Source organism: Pelodiscus sinensis, chromosome 1 (assembly GCF_049634645.1).
Source record: "Pelodiscus sinensis isolate JC-2024 chromosome 1, ASM4963464v1, whole genome shotgun sequence".
Lineage (NCBI taxonomy): Eukaryota > Metazoa > Chordata > Testudines > Trionychidae > Pelodiscus > Pelodiscus sinensis.
This window is the reverse complement of record NC_134711.1, coordinates 47,937,168-47,949,957: the sequence shown is the minus strand read 5'-3', so window position 1 is coordinate 47,949,957 and position 12,790 is coordinate 47,937,168. Positions and strand designations below refer to the sequence as shown.

At 40.2% G+C, this 12,790-nt stretch overlaps 1 protein-coding gene across 6 annotated transcripts in view; it reads left to right on the top strand.

Annotated features, from left to right (window-relative positions):
• Positions 1-1,556: 1,556 nt before the first annotated feature.
• FOXP2 (forkhead box P2) overlaps positions 1,557-12,790 on the top strand; it is a 669,323-nt gene continuing 658,089 nt past the window's right edge. For 2 of the 6 annotated variants that reach the window (XM_075929528.1, XM_014573351.3), the window contains exon 1: positions 1,558-2,017. The gene's annotated coding sequence lies outside the window, so the exon portion shown is untranslated. Of the gene's footprint in view, positions 2,018-12,790 lie in introns of all 6 variants that reach the window. The other 4 variants (XM_006122526.4, XM_006122523.4, XM_006122527.4 and 1 more) reach the window with 3 other exon arrangements.

Below are 12,790 nucleotides of genomic sequence, written 5' to 3'. Positions count from 1 at the left end.
ATCCACACACACTGCACTCCTCTATTTCGGATTTACTTTCCTTTGGTGTTTATCCAGGAATCCTTTCATAAAATGTAGCGCGTGCGATTAAATGATACAGGAAAGAGGGAAAGTCTAAGCACTAGAAGCCCAGGATAGGATCATTTTTCCTGTTTCTGCTTCTGATGAGAAGACTTTCTGTTACTCTCATGTCGTTAGTTAAAAGGATTTCAGTGGGAGCCCTGGTGCGTGTTTATAGAGAACGGGAGAAACCTGAAGTGTGGCTGAGCCTGGCGATCATTTTTAAAGGGAAAAGGCTCGGGTGTGTAAATAGCAACGGCTGCTGCTTGTCCCGGCTCGGGGAAAGGTCTGGACACATGCTTTGCGGCGTTCACATACAGAAGTCAGCACAGCCTCTTCGCTGATCATTGTTGGTTTCCATTGAATTCTAGTGGGGTGCAGGCTTCCCAGAAACACCTGGCCATGAAAAGTTTGGTGCGCTTCCACCCTCCTCCCTATATGGCCCTAGGACATCAGCCCGCAGGCTGAGCAGCAGTAACGGTGGTAGAGAGCGAGAGGAAATTAAAGCGTCTGCGGCCCTGCTGCTAGTGCAAAGGGCTCTCTGCGCAGCGGGGAGGCTCCTTGCAGGGAGAGTGCAGGACAGAGCTAGCGCCTTTGGCCCGGGCATCGCCACCAGCCTCGCCCCGCTACCCTGCGGCCGCCTCCAGTCCCTCTCTGCGAACTGGGAACGCCCAGGAAACTTGCCCGCGGCAGGCACTGGCTGCAGCACCACCTGCCTCCGCGCACTCGGTGCAGTGCATGGAGCGGCCCTGCTCAGGGGGAGTAGTGTGTGTGGGGAGGAGGGGGAGGAATGCACAACAGCTCGGGCCGCGTTATGCTCAGCTGACACCTTCCCCCGCTGCACTCAGTGGAGTTGCAGGGAATTGTGTGCCCATGAGGCCGGAGCTTTGGCCCGTCCATTTCTTCGCATCCAGTTTGAAATCTCCCGCGCGACCCGACCTCCCCCTCCCAGGGTATAAACCCCGCCGAAGTCCTTCCCAGGCCGCCCATCAGGATCAGCCCCATTTTCTCAGCAACCCTCAAGGCGTTTTGCCCTTCCCAGCCGCCGGCATCCCCCGCTCCCTTGGCCCGCGGCTCTGCCTTTGCACGCGGGCTGCTCTTCGAAGGCTGCCGAGAAGCCGCAGCCCCTGGCACTGTCGGTACCGCACCGGGCTTTGTTTCCTCCCCGTCTGCTAAACTGTGTCTAACGGAGTCCGGGCGGGAAGGGGAAACGAGAGCAAAAATCCTTCTCCCCCGGTTTGTTGACAGAGCAGGTGGACTTGACGTCAAGCAGGACGCTTCACAGCGAATCATAACACTATCTTGCTCCGCTAGGGTGTCTCCCTGCCCGGGAGGGAGGCGTAGGGGAAGGAGGGAGAGCAGCAGCGGGGGCATTACCAAGCTGGTCCCTCTGCACTTTTTTTTGTTGTTTCAACACCCCCCCCCCCCCTTCCCGCTAACCCACCCCTGTTATTACCACTCCCGTGCAGGCCACTTTGCGATCATGTGAGAGCTCCCTCCTCACTCCCCTTCCCACAAAGAGGAGTCGGTGGGTGCACTTTTTTTTTTTTTTGCATTCCCAGCAAAACACACACGCGCTCCGCACAGAGCCAGACCCACACACAGGGGGAGGGGAGCGCGCGAGAGACAGCGCGAGCCTCCGAGAAAGCGCGAGACGCTGCGCTGGAGCTATTGCTCCCCAGCCTCCCGGTGCTGCTCCCCTTGCCCGGGGGGCTCCGAGCCCTGGCGTCGCCTGCGGAGGAATATCCAACCCGTTGATTGATGCTGCTGCTTGTTACAGTCTAATCCTCCCCTCACCTCCTGTGTCTCTGCTCGCGCGTCCCGGCTGCAGCCGCCGCCGCTGCTCCTCCTGCAAAGACTTTGTGTGTGTGTGTGGGTGTGTGTTTGGAGGGGAGCTAGTTCAGCTCCTCTTTCGGTGGCCTCTTCTCGGGACGCTTCTACCCAGTGTCTCCTCTTGGTAAGTTGCATTCCCCCCCTCCCGCCCCAAGTCTCCGCTTTGACTTGTTACTTTCACTCTGCCCTTCCCTCCCCCTCCTCCTCCTTTACTTGCTGCTGCGAGAAAGTTTCGCTCCCGCGGCTCTAAGCATGGTGGGTACGAATGTGACATGTGTCAGATTTCTTCTTGGCGCCTTGTACCACTTGTCCCTTTAAAAATTGGAAGGAAGGTTGGCTGCTGGAGGGAGGGGGAACGGACTAGTTGTGAGATGGGGGGGGGGGGGCGCTAACTAGTATGCGCTTCTGCTTCAAATCATTAGAGTTTGAAACGTGTCTCGAATCTTGCCTTAATAGAGCGCACACGAATCAAAAGTGCGAAGCAGACACCCAGATGCTTTCTTCCCTCCCTTGGGCCTTAGCCCTCCCGGCTGTAGCATCTATCGTTTGAAACACACACGGCTTGAATGATCAAATTGGTGCTCTTCAAGTTAATCTCGTACTTCGGAAATAGTGCTGCAAGCTACCAAACTTCGGCTTTATTTTAGAAGCGCTTCTTGCAAGCTGGAGTGTTATTTCCACGAACCCCCCCAACTTTTAGTTTGGATGGGCAAGAAAGAAAATGCGTGACAGTAAAATATTCTCCTTTCACTCTGGGAAGGTTTTGGGGTGGTGATATTTCAAAGCGAGGGGGCTTGTTCGCCTCTTCTTTCCTTTTGGTTTTGGAAGATTATGGAAGCATATATATTCTGGTAAAGAGATATGTCACGTTTCTGCTTTTTGAGATAGGTGGGTGAGAGAGAAAGAAAAACAAAACACTTTTTCGTCTCTCTCTCTCTCTCTCTCTCTCTCTCTTTCCCTAAATAGGTGCAGAGGGTGGAGGTGGGACCGGCTGTGATATTAATCCTACATTCATTCAAATCTAGCACTATGAATTAAGACCCCTCTTCTTCCCATTAGCTGCACGTGCATGCGATGGGGAAGGTGTTCGCCATCCACCCTCTCTGGCCAGGGCGAGTTATTGCATCTCACTGATCTTCCCTATAGAAGCCGTTACCGCTGCCGCTCTTGGGTCTCCTCCACCTTTCCAATGCCTTTTGAACGTGCTAGTGTTAACCTTGAACAACAACAAAACATGTTCGCCTTAAACAATAGATTAATAAATAATAGTGTTAGAGCTATGAAATTCCTGAGGCACAATTCATAGTTTGTTGTGGGAGCATTCTCCTGAAATTCACTCTTGAAATTCAGAAGTACTGAGACCTAGAAACTTGTGAAAGTTTAATTTTGAGGAGTTTGAGATCTAGTAGACAAATGGCTGTAAGGCATGTTGGGCTTTTATTTTTTAAGTATAAAGACAGAAAGGGGAAGAAAAGAGCAAATGCTAACTCCCGTTTGCTCCAGTTTTTTGGGCTTCTCCACAAGTAAAAATTATGTGAGCATATGAATGAATGTAAACATGAGATGATTTCTTTCTGAAAAACAGAATGCAAAATATAACTCACTCCATTAGTTTAAAACCTACCGCAATCTGACACATTTGAACTTGAATGATCAAGGTAATGAGAATGAAGATGTTTTTCTTTGGTTCCTCTGCTCATCTGTTAAATTTGTGTCTGGATCCTACTAACTGACTCAAGAAGCAAACTTTCAGAGATTCTGTGCCACTTAAGTAAGCCCTTGATTACATTGATTATCACTGATGAGGTTTCAGCATTAAACTTCTGTAGGCAGAAAAAAACCCAGAGATAACAATTGGTTCAAGGTTCTAGGGAGTTATACTTTGTATGGTGGGGAGGAGGGGGGAGATATGGCAGATGGTAGTAACTACCCCAGAAGGAACCCCATTTCAAAAGTGCCTACACTGACTATCTTAAAGTTAGTAACTGTGTCTAGGTAGAAGAAGAGGGTGCAAGTCCAGCAGCAGAAGCAAGAACATGCAGTTATGTGGAGCTGGCGACCATTTCCATTTTAAAGTTTTTCGAAAAAAATGTTTAAACAGACACACTCACTTTCCAAGTGGATTTAATTGCATTCCCTTGCTGTTTTAGGGCCTGGCTTACTGAAGGAAATAGGACACTTTGTATTTACTTCAGTGGGCTTTGGATCAGGCCCTTGGTAACTTGATTTAAAATTTTGAAGCTGAGAAGTTGCATACTGCAAAAGGTATTCAGGTTAACTTGTAAAAAATTAAGTTTAAAATAAACGTTAAGAGATTTAGCTGCTTTTTTCTGTACCGAGCATATTAAATTTATCAAGGAAAATATATTTTTGGTAGTATTGTTGCTATGAAGAAAATAAGGGTTAATCATTAAACCTGATTCTTTGATGCAGTACTAAATCCATTCTAGTCAGATAGATATCATAGTGTTCTAAACAGGATTCTTTTAAAAACATGTTTGATTTAATGGCTAAATTCAATTGATCACATTAATTGCATGGATTGCAATATAAACTATTTGTAATATAATTCTATTTTTAACGTATTAGTACAAAATAGCAATATGGTTTAATATTTCTGTGCATTTAAATTATTTAGCTAACTGCCCAAATCAGTAAATCCATTTGAGAAAAATGGATGAGAGTTTCAAATAAAGTGTTCTTCAAAATATGTATAATAATCTGAATGCCTGTCAATATGTAATTTATTGACATCTGAAACGATGCATAATCTGCTACTGTAATCTACTTCGGTAATATTCAAAAGCCAATAGTTGCTTGAAATGAGGCCTCCCATTACATAAGGCTTTAATACTGGATAATAAGCTTGAACTTGCAGACCAGTGACAAATTTGTTCAAACTTGGTTTTTTTTCGGCTTAATGGCAGTGGTTCTTAATTTTGTCCTAGAAATCTAGATTTCTTTTGGTAAAATGTGTGCATCATTTAAGGAAGAAAGTATTGTTTTGTGTTTTTAATACTGTTTGAAAAGTTGTATAAAATTACCAGAGATCCTTTAAACACCAACCAAGTTAATGTTTATAGAGAGCTTGGAAGATTAAAAGTGCTACATAAGTGCTAAGTATTTTAATTAATAAATGGATGATATTATGTTTAACTGTACTAAAACTAATGTGCACGACTATACTCCTATCCAGGTTTTATATCCTTCAAATATGATTGAAAGTTTAGAAATAATCAACAATAAATAAATAATCATTTATTATTTATATAGCTTAAATTAATTTTTAAGGTTAAAATACATTGAAATAAATTATATTATGGATGTATTGGATGTCCACTTTGAGCTTTTTTTCTGGACTGATTTTAAGAGAACCAAAAACCAATGTTCACATTTTGAGGATATCTGAATCAGTATTGCAGGGGCAAGTGGCATTCTGGTTTAGCTGACTGCCAAGAGCTAAGAACTTCTTCTGTGTTCTGATTTCAGTGTGGCCAATGATTTCCTATGTGGTTTTAGGAATGTTTACTGAGCCTTTCCATGTGTTGCTCATCTGCAAAATTAAGGTAATGCCACCTATATGTCTATTTGACAGTGGTGAGGAATATTTTTTAGTGCAAAGTATTATTTTGTCCCTTCTCCTCAGAGTTTTTACTAGGCTCATGTCGGAGCAGTTAATTTTAGTAGTGGCTTGAAAAAGGTGATGTGAGTCTTCATTTTCTTCCCCTGCAAATTAAATCATTGGAGAGAGGTCATTTACTTGTGTGAACTGAAAGTGATTTAGAACACAGGTCACTAAGTAGTACTCATGGCATGATTGTTAGTAGAGAAAAGTGTAAATCACAGTTAAATTCAAATACTTTCAGCTCCATAGCAAAAATTGAATGTTAATTTTGGTATGCTCAAACTGATAATTTTCAAACTTTGGGAGTAGTAGCACTAGAAATAATATCAGTTACCTATTTTTTCGTAACAACCCCAGCATAGCTCTGAAATAGTCCTTAGTATAAGAGACATCCTTACTTTTTTATCCACATTTGCTTTGTCCCATTTTGACTGGATATTTTTCATTATTATTAGTTAGTATTGACACTAGAAAGACTGAATTTATAGAAAGGTTATTTATACTGAATTTATTATCCAGAAATATTTCTTAATAAGAATGTTCATTTTAGGAGTTTGCCTCATATTTGAGCTTAGCAGGTTGGAAATGCTTATTTTCTCACTTAAAAAAATAATCTTACAAATTCAAATGTATTATTTAAGAAATGCTAGATCAACCTTAAAAAGCTAAGCAGTAGTAGTACAGTAGTAGGCTTATCAGGTCAATTAATAGTAACCAACTTTTTTTAAGATCCTAAATTGGTTAGTAGCATTTCACTTTGTAAAATCACATACAATGTTTATTCCATTCTATCAGACACAGAATGTTTATTGACATAGATTTGCATTAGTTTTTGCTTCTCTCCTTTATTAATTTTTGATAGGTCTGCATTTTAAGTGCAGGACCATTTTAGTTAGATAGGAGAGAGACCAGATGTAAAATTAGCAGTGATACCCTTTGAGTGCTTTTACCTCTGAAGTAGGTGAAAGTAGTCTCTGACTCTCTGTAGTCTATAGGTAGGGCATCTCTTGGCTCACCAAGGTGTAGTTTGGATTGATGTTACAAAATAACATTTAAGCAGTATGTACCAAATTACGTACAGATAGTGTAGTGAAACTAGACAGTCTTTGTATCAATTTAATGGAATGCTTTGAATTCTTTTTCTAAGGCAGATTAAGCTAAAATATTGAACAAATTGTATTTTAAGTCCTTTAAAATAAATAGCAAAGTGGTTCCAGGGATGGGTATATGAGTACATGCAGACTGATTGGTTTTTCCTCTCCCTCCCCCCCTCCCCCCCGGCCTCGGTTGCCGGTGTTAGCAATACTAGTTCCTTTTCAGTAACTAGGGTAGGGTCTGAGAGTTTTTCTCTTCACTCACACACACACACACAGAGGGGTGTGTGTGTGTGTGTGTGTGTGTGTGTGTGTGTGTGTGTGTGTATGCACACACACATGTACATGTTGGCAAAGCTTGTTGTAGATGTCTGGGCTGTTTCCCTTGGATTCTGTGTACCATCCTCTAAATGTCCATGAGTATGGATATTAAATCCATTTAATGGCACAATCTTGGCTGTCATTGTACCAACATTGCTAACTGTTTCTAATAATCACACACCTTTAATTAATTTCCTGAAGAGTTCAGGAACAATAAAAATGTGCTGATATCACAGTGGCTTAGTATGTGCCAGTATCTAAGTGCATCTAAGTGTTTGTGTGTGCGCAAAGAGAGAAACAGATTTGTTGGGTTATTAAATAACATTTCCTTTTACTATAAGATAACTGTGTTTTTACAAGAATCCCTATGGGCATCAACAATAATATCAATGGATTCCTCCTGAATGGAACAGATTATGTTCATAAAACCAGCTAGAGTAAGCTAAATAATTAAAGTTATATGTGTGCATATAGTTAAATACATTTTACTAGAAAATTTACCCAAAGTTACCTGGGTCTGGCCTGGGCCAGGGGTGGGGCTGTGCATGGTAGCTGCTGGCTTCCTCCTGGTTTGGCCTAGAGCAGAGAAGGGGTGGAGGGAAGGGGACACATGCACACCACAACTGCTGGCTTCACCATGGGGACAGCCCAGAGGCAGGAGAGGGCTGCACAGGAGTCCTGCCAATGCTTCCTGGCCTGGGAGGGAGGCCACACAGACAGACGTTTTTAAAATGCATAATCCCAAAGAAATACTGTTTTGATTATAATGTGCAATTTTATAATTAAGTGTAACTTTCCATAATAATAAATTCTTTATGTTTTCAAGATTTTGGATATGATTTTCACACTCTCACACTGTGGGTATGTCTACACTGCCACCCTAGCTCGAACTAGGAGGGTAATGTAGGCATACCGCACTTGCAAATGAAGCCCGGGATTTGAATTTCCCGGGCTTCATTTGCATAAGCGGGGAGCCGACATTTTTAAAACCCCGCTGGTTCGAACCCCGTGCAGCGTGGCTACACGGGGCTCGAACTAGGTAGTTCGGACTAGGCTTCCTATTCCGAACTACCGGTACACCTCGTTCAGAATAGGAAGCCTAGTCCGAACTACCTAGTTCGAGCCCCGTGTAGCCGCGCTGCACGGGGTTCGAACCAGCGGGGTTTTAAAAATGGCGGCTCCCCGCTTATGCAAATGAAGCCCGGGAAATTCAAATCGCGGGCTTCATTTGCAAGTGCGGTATGCCTACATTACCCCGCTAGTTCGAACTAGCGGGGTAGTGTAGACATACCCTGGTTTCTTACAGACTCAGTTTGGTCAATTTATTATGGCTAAAACCAATTAGGTGAGCCATTAAGCATAACTCTACCGGAGCATGGTCACAACAGTTTAAATTGCCCATAATCCTCATTGTTGGAAACTCCGAGACCAGTTGGTTCAGCCACCAAAGTGGCGTGAATTACCACTCTGACCAGATTTTTAAAGACCCTTTCCTTAGGGTTAAGAAAGATGAATTTTACTCCTCTCAACTACAGCTGCCCCCTTCCGTACAGGGAGATTATCATTACTTTTCCCCTCTCCCCTCTATTTGTGTGCGTGGGATGAATCTGCGCATTGACTACAATAGACTCCAGCAGATCAGATCCATAATATTTGAATAAGAAGAAGTTTCAGACTTGATATTGCATTGTTAGTAGTGCTATTCACATCAGTGGGTCTACTTATACTGCATAAAATTAAGTGCATGCATAAATCTATGCTTAGAAGATTTTTTTAAAGAGAATTTCACAGTTTTTATATAATATACATCAGATTATGAGAGTGGAATGATGTCAATGGAGCTTTTTCTAGTCTTTCAGTAAAAAGTATTTATGACAGATAACTATGGAGGGTTTTTTTAAGGAAAACTGAGTAAATTTTTAATTGAAATTTTTCATGACTTTATAACATTTTTACTGGGACTTATCTATTTATTTGTATTTATTTGATATATATCTGATTGATATTCTTATTTTTGTGTCCTTTGTGGACAATTCTGTAATTTAAATTTCAGGGTCCCTATATTATTTCTGATACACCACTATGAGCATTCTTGGAGATTGAAAATTAGTTTGTTCTTCTGCTACTGACATTTTGTGCATTCCTTTTACTGTTTGAAGAAGTTTTGTGGTTGCATAGCTAGAAAATACTGGGATCTTCAGTGGTCAGTGCTGAAGTGATGTTGGTCAGTGCTGATCCCAAAGGTAGAGTTGAGAGAATTATCTAAAGTAAGATTGTATTTTTAAAGCCAATCCATAGGCTAGCTTTTTTGATGCTGCAGAGCTGAAAGAATCCAGTCATTTCTAGAGTAACTCTCCATGGCTGCCAGCATTCCCTAGTTCCAGGATAGGGAGTCACAAAGAGTGAGAAATGAAGAACTTGCTTCTGTGAGCACCTTTCTTCTCAAATTCATCATCTTGTAACCCTGGCAGCTTTAGAAATCTGGTATGCCGAGCTTGTCCATCTCTTCTGGAGGATATCAGGTACGTCTACACTGCGGAGCTATTTCAGGATACTTCTGGCTATTCCGTGTCTATTGAAACAACCCATTATTTTGAAATAACGGGTGGCTTATTCCAATGTCCCAGTAATCCTCATTCCACAAGCGTTCATGGGCATCTTGGAATAATGAGTTATTTCGAAATTTGGAGCTGTGTAGATAGAGCCGAATTATGAAATAAGCTATTTTGAAATACACACTAAATAAGCTATGCACTATTGAATTTGTGTAGCACAAATTGCATGGCTTATTTCGAACTAAGTGTGCTGTGGGCTGGCATTCATCCTGAAAAGATTAAGGCCTAGAAAATATGGATTTTTTTTTTGCTGGATTGGGCCTAAAATTGGCCATTTTTAAACCATATTTCAAGGCAGAGTGAATCCTTTATTGTGTTTATGAAAAAAAATGTGTAATATGTTTAAAAATGTACTTAATACATATTTACTTAATAATTCTTATTTTTAAAATAGAATTTAGTATATGTGAATTTTACCAGAGTGATAGCAGCAGTCTTTATGCATAAAAGAAAAGACCATCATTGTGCACATTTTCCATACTGCTGTGCTTCTGTAGTGAGACCAAATGGAAGAGTAAGGGGACAGATCAGTTTTCATACTAACAGACTGTAACAAAGTATGTGTACAGATGCTGAGAGACACTACATCAAAAACTGGTCAAGGGTTGCCAAAAAAAAAATTTAGAAACAGTAAATTACCAAGGAGCTGTCAGATGATCATTTTAAATCCATCCAACATCAGGTATGATTAGAACAATGTCCCAGAGGTGAAATGATCTATATCCCATTAATCTGTGTCATTCAGTCAGTTCTCTTTCTACGAATAAAAAAAGTTGAATGTTATTTTTTTGTCTTGTTTTGTTTTCTAGTAGTTTTTTCTTTTTGTCACTATCATTAAAGTTTAGAAGTTGCATAGCATTTTCCTGGGATTTTGAATCAGACAGTAAAAAAATGTTTAATATATTTATATTAAAACCTGTTGTTGACTTTTAATTGTTTTATAATTAAATTGGTAATTGCAGTTTCAACACACAAAATAGTTCAGAGGAATTTGGAAATCATTGTTGTGGGAAGCTACTATAGCCTTGGAAAAGGAAAGTGGCAAGGCAAACATAAGGAAAAGTTGGGACAGGTTTTTGAAAATGGATAAAAAAACTGATGGGATTGTTTAGAAGCTTTTCTATCTTGTGCCTTTGCTGGCAAGGAAGTGGCTAACTGGTGACTGAAGTCTCCCTATTCTTTTTCAGAATAGAAATAAAGGTGTTAAGATTTTTTTAATCGAAGAATTTATATCTGACTATTATGAGACAGATAGCGACCATGACTACTACTAAGTGAGGAAATAATGATGGTATAAGTATAATGTGCATAAAATATTTATTTCATGAACTGGGGTTCATAATCACTTGATATGAGCTGGTACAACTCTGTTGATTTCACTGGAGTTGTCTACTCATAACAGCAGTGAATTAGTTCCTAGGCTTCTCTGAGTTAATATCTTAAATGCTTACATTTTAATAATGAATTTATATACCTTTTTAAAGGTTCTTAATAGTAGCTGAAGTGAAGATTAATATATATATATTTTCTCAATGCACATCTAAATATCACTTTCCTGGAGTGGCACAATAGGAACAGAGGTGGGTTTTTTTGAAGATAAAGAGAAGTAAAATTAAAGTTTATGGAAAATGCAAAGTAGTATCTTTTTAGAGTTAAAAAATAGTAATTGAAATATTTCCGATTCAAGGCAATTCAAGGCAAGGGTTGTGGTTTCATTACAGTAGTTACAGTATTAGCATGACCTAAAAATGGAAGTGAAAAAGCCAAATACAGTCATGTAGGCAAAGTCTTCAGATATGCATAGCTGATGAGATATTGTGTTTTTCCCTTGTATCAATAAGTTCTCTCTTTTTTTTTTGTAAAAACAACACATTTAAACTTTACGAAATAATATTATCAGGAAAAGAAATACTGATGATCATGTGCATTAACACAGTAATGAAAACAGATGATATTGAGTATTGGTAGGCTTATTGTAAAGATAACTGTCAACAGAAAACCAGTTAATGGAGTATATGGATGTTAACAATGTAGAACTACAAATACGCTGTTTAGGTAAAGATCATGAAATGTGTTCACTTAGAAAAATTCATTCCAGCTCATTTGTTTTCAATCTTGAATGAATTTAAATTACTTTTAATATTGTGGTGATATTGAACACACACAGGAAGTTTTACAGAAAGTGTCATAAATCATTGGCAGCCCTTCTTCTTAGCAAAAGAATGAAGTTTTATTGAGAGAAATTAGCTGAGAAATATTTGTTCAACTCTTTAGGTGAATAATGTCTTGTAAAATAATTAAAGGTTTGCTTAGCATAGAAAGTAGTAGCTGATTTGCTTCTGAAAGTTCTATGTTAATTTTGGCCAGGAAATAAATAAAATACATCTAAACAAGTACAAATATATATCTTGCAAAATGTCTAGGTTATTTGTTTAAAAATGTTCGTTTAGGATTTCTTATAACCAGGATCCAGATTGTACCTTCAAAGTAATCTTGAGGTGAGCTGAGAAATAGCAAATTATTGGGGAGAAATCGTCCAGAGAGAAGAGTGTGGTTGCTATCTAAATTCCCTGCCATGGATTGGAGACTGTCAGTATTTTGTATGGGTGTGCACATATGCCCATAACGGGGGATGCTGACTTATACTCTTTCATGATCTAAGACAGGTGTAGATTAGACTTCCAATTTTTTAATGTGGATTTGGTGTACTTCCAGCTGTGGGGCTGAACATTCCCTAGAGATGATCATAATGTAGTAAAGAAAGTGCTGTGTAGCATTCGGTTCCACCCTAAAAAGCTTCTAATGTTTCAGCAATGGGACTCTCTTGAGCAGAAACTTCCTACTCTGAAAAACTTAATGGTGGCTTTTGTAATTTTTTTCTTTGAAAAATGTCAGGGATGAGAAGGAAGGTTACTTTCAAAATCTAACTTGTTCCTTTTCCTCTATTTGCCCTGTCACACACTTGTATTGAAAGGAGTTTAAGAATTTGAGCAAAGCTATTTGAAGTTAGTGGAAAAACTCCCGTTTGCTTCAGTGGGTTTTGGATCAAGTCATAAGTGAGTGCCACTTACACTCAGAAAATATCTTTTCTTTGCTGAGGTCCTTTGTCAGTTACTATCACACTGACCTTTCAGAATGTTCCATGTTTATCCAAAAGAAAGTTGTCTGCCTCTATGTTTTCCTGTGCCAAGCATGCTCTTGATGCCTGCTTTAAAACACCACCTTCCCTCCATAAAAAGCCC